At 33.1% G+C, this 7912-nt stretch overlaps 1 non-coding gene across 1 annotated transcript; it reads left to right on the top strand.

Moving 5' to 3' along the window:
• The first annotated feature begins 3306 nt into the window (after window positions 1-3306).
• On the top strand, window positions 3307-3377 carry Trnag-gcc. The gene has a single exon. It is a non-coding gene; the product is annotated as a tRNA-Gly (tRNA).
• The last annotated feature ends 4535 nt before the right edge of the window (window positions 3378-7912 follow it).

The following is a 7912-nucleotide window of genomic DNA, read 5'->3' as shown; positions in this document are numbered from 1 at the left end:
AGATAGCCCTCGTGTAGCTTTGCGCGAAATTCAAAAACAAAAAACAAACAAATTTATTCACAAAAGACTGCTATGTAAGTGACATTAATAGAAGTTTTATGAAACAATACAACTGAAAATCATCCTACTTCAAAAATATGTTTGTGGTCATGCAGATAAGAGGTCTTAACGCTTCAGACTGTCCTAACCTCCAAGACCGATTTCTGCCTGTCGTAATCCTCAAACTGCCTCTTTTGCAGCTGTTATTAGGAGAAAAATAAATGCAAGCCTATATTTCGAATAAAATATGCGTAAGTTAAGAGCCTACACCATCTTGTGGTCAAAATAGATCAATGGTAGTATAATTCTGAGCGAACTCTGCCATAACTAAAATATATATAAATAAATTTATATTAAAAGCAAACAAGGTAAGAATATGACAAGACTGGGAAGAAAGTTTGTCGAAACAAATTGATTTAAATCGTAGAAAATAATAATAAAGGTATTTTCAAGTTGAATAGCACCTTATATAACACACATACGAGTTTGTTTGTTTGTTGAATATCGGCGCATTGCTGTTTCTAACTTAGAAGTGATAATTTAATGCGAAAACAGCTAAACGGCATCATCCACTGCTGACTATTGGGCTACCCTTACCAATGAAAATGGGATGGACCATTGCATTATAACGTTTCCATCTTTAAAAGGACGATAATATTCGATGACCGAATTCGACCCCGCGACCCGCACATTACGAGTCGATCGCCATAACCTCTAGGCCATGACAGGCATCAGGCCAGAGATTCCCAAAATTCAAACATAACCGTGCGTAATTTAGTACTAACCAGAGGGAAGGCCACCAGACAGCAACAACCGCTGCCTATGGGGGTACTCTTAACCGAACCGTGAGACTGACTACCGCATTTCTAATGGGCCCGCAGCTGACAGTACAAAGCGTGTTCAGCGACATATCGCTGTTCTCGAACTTTAAACTTTCTTATACTTAGCCTGGTATGCTAATCAATATTTCAAAATAATTCTAAAATAAAGTAAATAAGCATTTAAGTTTTACTTAAAATTTAGCTTTTATTTATTGTTATTCTTAATTAACTGTTATGAATTTCATAGATGCATGTATGCCGATGATACCATATTTTTTTAAATTAACAAATATATCCATAGTTATAAAAAAGTGTTATTTCAGAGTCAGGTGGAATTCCCAATGGTGAATGAAACAAAATTATTTTATTACGCGTAATAAGAAGTAGGATAATATTTCTATAAACTATGAAAAGCGTAAACAAGGTAAAAGCATTTTGAATTTAGAAGTGATACTTGATGATTAACTAAAGTATATGCATGGTGGTTTTAGATTTCTTTCACTCGCCCCCCAGTGGCACATGCGGTATGTCTGCGGACTTACAACGCTAGAAACCGGGTTTCGATACTCGTGGTGGGCAGAGCACAGATAGCCCTTGTGTAGCTTTTTGCATAATTAAAAACAAACAAACATTTTCTTTCACTCACCACGATGAACTGCCTCCCAGTGGCACAACGGTAAGTGTACAGACTTATAACGCTAGAAGTCAGTTTTTGATACCACTGGTGGGCATAGCACAGATATTCCATTGTGTAGCGTTGTGCTTAACTATAAACAAACAACTCTCAACGAACCTATATTTATATAAGATTTGAATACCTTCCTATCCGTAATGGTGAATCGACAGACAGATTTTGCTTAACGTTTATTTTTATTATCGACTGAGTTGTTTGATTAGTTGGTTAACCATACCATCTGTGTTCGTAGCTTCATTGATATTCAGCAAAAATGAACTATGATACGATCATAACTTTTTCAAAGTAGTTTTAATGATTGAGAACTTTAAATTCGGCATTTGTTGGTTAATTAATATAAAAATAGCCAATCGTTTCACCTTGGCCTGGCATTGTCTGATGATTAGGGCACTCGGCTCACAAACTGGGAGTCACGGGTTCGAATCTTGTCATTAAACATACCCACCCTTTTAGCTATAAAAGTGTTATAATGTTACAGTCAATTTCTCTTTTGATTGGCAAAGAGTTACTTTGAGCGAAATTGAACTAACAAAGCCTCACGTATTTCGTATTTCCTTTGTAATCGTTAATGAAGTAATTCATTATATCAAGTATACCAGAGAAAATTCCTTTATACCTTATTTGTAAATTTCTCCAGCTTTCTTGCTTGTGACGGAAAAAAATTAAAATGTGGAAACAAGTTGTTAATGTAAATCAGTAATACAATATTCCAGAAGAAGCCCTGCTTATTAACGTTTTAATTGCAGGAGACTTCTTAATGTGTAGTCTTCGTTCAGTGGAAGAAGAAGAAAGAAAAATAATACTTTTTTTCTTCTCTTGTGAGAGGAGTTTTCACTGAACAAAGCTTGCAATCAATATGTTATGTAGACTCCAGTTATTGATGTGCAGTAGTCCCCCTGTAGTATTTAACTGAAAATGGCTAAAAATAATTGTTTTATAAATTAGAAATATCAACTTAACAAAAAATAACATAAAGGATGCGTTGTTAATTACGTTTCATAGTGTTATAAAAAGGTTACGATGCATATATATATAGTGTTTGTTACATGTGGATTATATCCATATGTTTTAATTATCATGGTCTTCTTCGAATTAAACAAGCATACAAATATGCACTCTTAAATTGCTTTACACTGTGTGTTGCATACTAATATTTCGTAATAAAATAGATAAGTATTTTTAAGATAACTAATTGCACTACCTAGAGAAAATTAACCTATGTTTTAATAACTGCAAGTCGTCATTTTCAAGGAGTTACCAAAAGATTAATATCATTTACGATTTATAATAAAATATAATAAGGAGGCGTATCAGAAAATACCTTGACGAAAGAAATTAGTTAATTACATCAATGGAAAAGAGTTTCGACTTGAGTTACGGTTTAGATATTCTTCAATGTTTTTTTGAGCAACATTCTTCCATAAAACCATATTTGTCGAAAATAGTCTTTAACAGTAAAGGACTTTAAGAAGGAAGGCACATTGATAAAATATGTGGTAGATGTAATTGTAAGTCAAAGTAGTTCCTTTGTACACCTTGAGGTTGAACTGCGATATACGTAGTTTTGATATTAATATTCATCGTTTGTGAGGTTTTTAAAATAAATGTATATAGTTTTATAGATCTAGAAAACTGTTTTAATATTATCATACTAAATATGTACTTTTTGATATCAGTACAAAATAAAGTAAAGCAACTTTTAGACACAATTCATATTACAATAAAATAAAATTAAAATTGTTTAATATGTAAGCATCGGTGGTTCAGTGGTAGAATGCTCGCCTGCCACGCGGGCGGCCCGGGTTCGATTCCCGGCCGATGCAGTTTTTTCGTTGGCTTTGCAGTAATTTTTCTCACCTATCCAAATTCACTTTTATTAGTATTTTAATTTTAGAGATGTACTTTTATAAGCTGTATGTTTTTATACGGTAATTCAGAAGAAGTATTTTCTTGTAATAATGAAGAAAATTAGTATAATAAAGTCTTTTTTACCATGCTTTATGGTTAAACAGTTTTTGAGATAAAAACAAACTGATGACATTTGCACAGTATTTTGAAGTTTTATTTAATCCAGAAAAAGCAGAAGGAAGTTGACAAACAATGTGGGACACATTCTGTCAGCGATGTGATTCAACAGGTCTCAGTAGATTTTTTTGAAATTATTTAAGTGTTTAGTTATTTGAAATTACGAGTATAATGACTAAGACATTTCCATCGTTTCTCCTGTTTACTCTGTATCGTTGTTTAGTTTCTTTACGAGAAGGTCAGGTTCACCTCCCTCTATCCCAGCATTGGGATTTAAGTCTTGAAAACCTGGGAGGGTCAGATTCGAAATGACCTCTTGCTCCCTCCTTTGTGGTGTTACTATGTTTTCTTCTTATTGCTTTTAATATGTGTATTACTGTATTTTATGTTTTAGTAGTGTTTGCTTTTTTATACTATTTATCTCCTATTCAGGGCCATGTTCATGCAATGTTATCTGGTTTCTGTAGCACCTCTATGTGACCTTTGAGATCAGTATATGTGTTTTGTATCTTTGGTGCTACTATAGCGTGCGGTCTACCGAGACTTTTACACTATAAACAAAGCATATAAAGATGTTGAATAATAGCAGTCTACCTGGGATATTTACACTGGTAAATAATGTATTAATGATGAATAAATGCAGTCTACCTGATATATTTACACTGCTAAATAATGTATTAATGATATTAATGATGAATAATAGCAATCTACCTGAGATATTTACACTGCTAAATAATTTATTAATGATATTAATGATGAATAGTAGCAGTCTACCTGAAATATTTACACTGCTAAATAATTTATTAATGATATTAATAATGAATAATAGCAGTCTACCTGGGATATTTACACTGCTAAATAATTTATTAATGATATTAATGATGAATAACAGCAGTCTACCTGGGATATTTACACTGCTAAATAATTCATTAATGATCATTATTATAATAAAAACAAACAGCGCAATATTAGGCTACATAATTATTTTTAATGACATACACTTCGTACCACATCCTTAACAAATTATTTACATTTAAATCCTTTAACGATATACACTTCGTATATCATTTCAATATGCCACAAATAAATCAGCTGCATCTTTTCTTAGCACTTTCCAGCAAATGTGATCAAGGTGTGATTGAAACAGCTCGGTGCTACTATAGCGTGCGGTCAGTGTAAATATCCCTGGTAGACTGCTATTATTCATCATTAATATCATTAATAAATTATTTAGCAGTGTAAATATCCCAGGTAGTCTGCTATTATTCAACATTAATAAATTATTTAGCAGTGTAAATATCCCAGGTAGACTGCTATTATTCATCATTAATATCAGTAATAAATTATTTAGCAGTGTAAATATACCAGGTAGACTGCTATTATTCAACATCTTTATATGCTTTGTTTATAGTGTAAAAAGTCCCGGTAGACTGCGGTAGATCGCACGCTATAGTAGCACCGTATCTTTTATCGGTGGTGCCCTCAAGTGGACAAAATCACAAGTTTTCGATTATTGTTTAGAATCTCTGTATTTCGTATTTATGACAATGCTACTAAGGCTATCTGCCGCTATCCCTAATTTTGGACTACTGAACAGAATAAGGGCAGTCAGTCAGCAACATTCTACTACCCACCATTCACGTTAAAAACAATATTTTGGGTTTCGTACGAATTCGAAACACTTCGTTATTACCGAAATCCAGAGCTCTATGTACCACAGGGACAACCCGCCTCTATTAAAGAAACAATATAAACTCGCCTATTTTTCATTTTGTGTCTACTTATTGACCTCGAGTATATTCTATGACTATAAACTTTTACCAATAATTCTGGACAAGGATGGTACGTCAACCAACGAGAAAAATCGCGTTCATACTGGTGGTTTTCGGTGGCATGTTTATTAACAAGATCTATTTACTCATCTTTATGAATCATGTTAAAATAAATTCGCTATTATATTCACAGGCGATGCTGACGTTTTAAGGTCAGCAAAGCATATCTTCTGCAGTTTAGTCGAATGCCTTCTGTATGCCCCCCCCCCAATTGCACAGCGGTATGTCTGCAGATCTACAACGCTAGAAACCGGGTTTCGATACCCGTGGAGGGCAGAGTAGAGATAGCCCATTGTGTAGCTTTGTGCATAATTCCAAACAAACAAACAAGCCTTCTGTACAATCTATTTCACATCAAAACATTTTATTCACCTCTGTACAGTCACCAACACAGATAGCTCATTGTGTAGCTTTGTGCTTAACTTCAAAACAAACAAACTCTGTGAAGTTGATCAATTGTTGTTGCATAAAGCAGCGTTTTCCAAAGTGGGAGCACAAATGATTTTTTGAGGGACGCGAGCGATTAGGGTCGAGTCAATATTTTTTTTTATTAATGAAAATAATAATTAATTACTACAACACACACAGTATTTTAACGTGTATCCGTATATTATATCTCGTCCCTTTACACACTCTTTCATAAAAGAAGGGGGGAGGGGTCGTTGTGAAAAAAGTTTGGGAAACGTTGGCGTAAGGCATTTCGTAACAACCTTGACCGATTCAAATATAAAGTTGATCTCCGTAGTGAGGGATTTAAAGGAACCAGTAATATTCGTAGAAATACCTGAAGTAGACTGTTTTATTTTGTAAAATTAAAAAAAAAAGTTTTTGTCAGAATAATTGGTCAAGTCAAGAAAATATACGGAGCGTATAGGGATTAAGTTAGCCATCAAGCTACCCGCACAGAATAAAATGATAATATTATGAACTACTAGGTTCTTCGGGTTCGTCAAATTAATTTGCACATGTCGTGGTAAGTATGGGTCGTTTTTAATATTCACGTATATTACTAAAATGCGGATTTTTTGTGGCTCAATAAAAGTAACATATATATATGTATATACCATTCAAATGAGCGTGCTTTCAATTTGAAATGAGCTGTTGAATTTAAATTCTGGGTCTAAGATTATCTAACTGCAAGCGATTGATACAGATTACTGTATTCAATATACTAATATGACTGAGTCCGTATATAAATGATAAACGTTTAAGAAATTTACAAACTGTTCTTGCATTTGCGGCTCTCAATAACAAATATAAAGACAAAGACACTCACATAACTGATATATTCCGTATTTTTAATATCTACTTTTTTAACCTTTTAAATCGTAAACTTTTGGTATCAAAAACCCTAGTTTAACACCTTTGTATATAGTTGAACAGATTTAATTCGCGGTTATCTAGATAATTTCAAGCTAGGTACAACAAATTCAAGAACATTAAATGAACCGCTATATAATAGTGGGAAATATTGACATAAAATGTAGAAGGTACAATTGGTTTTAAATAGATGTTTTTTTTTTTAATTTGCATTATGTTTTCGTTCTAGTTAAAATCTGAATTGGATTTAATTTAATTTGTTGAAGGAAGTTATTTCCGTCTGTCAAATACCGTTTAATGAGACAATTTTCTTTCGATACTATCCAGTGTTTTTCAATTTGTATATTAGAAACTGACAGATCCATATTGTAGCTTTGTGCTTTAAAGGAAGTTTCAGAAGCGTGACACATTTTCGATATAAATAACAACAAAACAGGTTTCTTGATATAATTAAGGTAAATATGTTATAAATCATAAGTCATAATACTGTCAGATACCTATTTTATATAGTACAAACATTTTAACTTGTAAGTATATTTTTGGTAATTGTAATTCTACCATATATTTTTTTTTTACCTTAATAAGCGCATGGAGCTTTCACTTGCCTGAATAATACAGCTAAATAGGTGATTGGATTATTTCTATTGAAAAGTTACGGGCACTCTTAATTCAATATCGTGGAGTAAATAACAAAAAGAACAACGTTACCACTTTTGCATATACTTAAAAGACAAAAACAATGCGCAAATGCTAAGTGACACTTTTCGAATTGCAGGATGTCTGAAAATTATGTTAACAAAACCGTTTCTTTGTATTTCACAGTCAAAAGTCTCGATTAGTTGCAATGCTGCTAGGTATACGTGGCAGTACGATATCGTATTTCACACATACAGAGATAAGTGTTAATAAATATGTTAACATGATATACGGTCACCTTGTATGGAGTTCTAATTTATGTGCATATGTTCGCGCATGGATGTCAAATCTGTGAATAAAAAACAACAACAACGAATTGTTCTTGTATTATTTATTGGTGCTAATGATATATAAGCACCAGAATAATAACTGAGAAATCAATTGTCTGAATCTAGTTCCCTAGTCTAAGCTGCTCAAAGTTGAGAACATCCTGCGTGACAAACTTTTTCTTAAACGTATATTGCCCCCTCCACAGTGGCACAGCA

Source organism: Limulus polyphemus, unplaced genomic scaffold, assembly GCF_000517525.1.
Source record: "Limulus polyphemus unplaced genomic scaffold, Limulus_polyphemus-2.1.2 Scaffold90, whole genome shotgun sequence".
Classification (NCBI taxonomy): Eukaryota; Metazoa; Arthropoda; class Merostomata; order Xiphosura; family Limulidae; genus Limulus; species Limulus polyphemus.
This window is presented reverse-complemented; position numbering and strand designations above follow the sequence as displayed.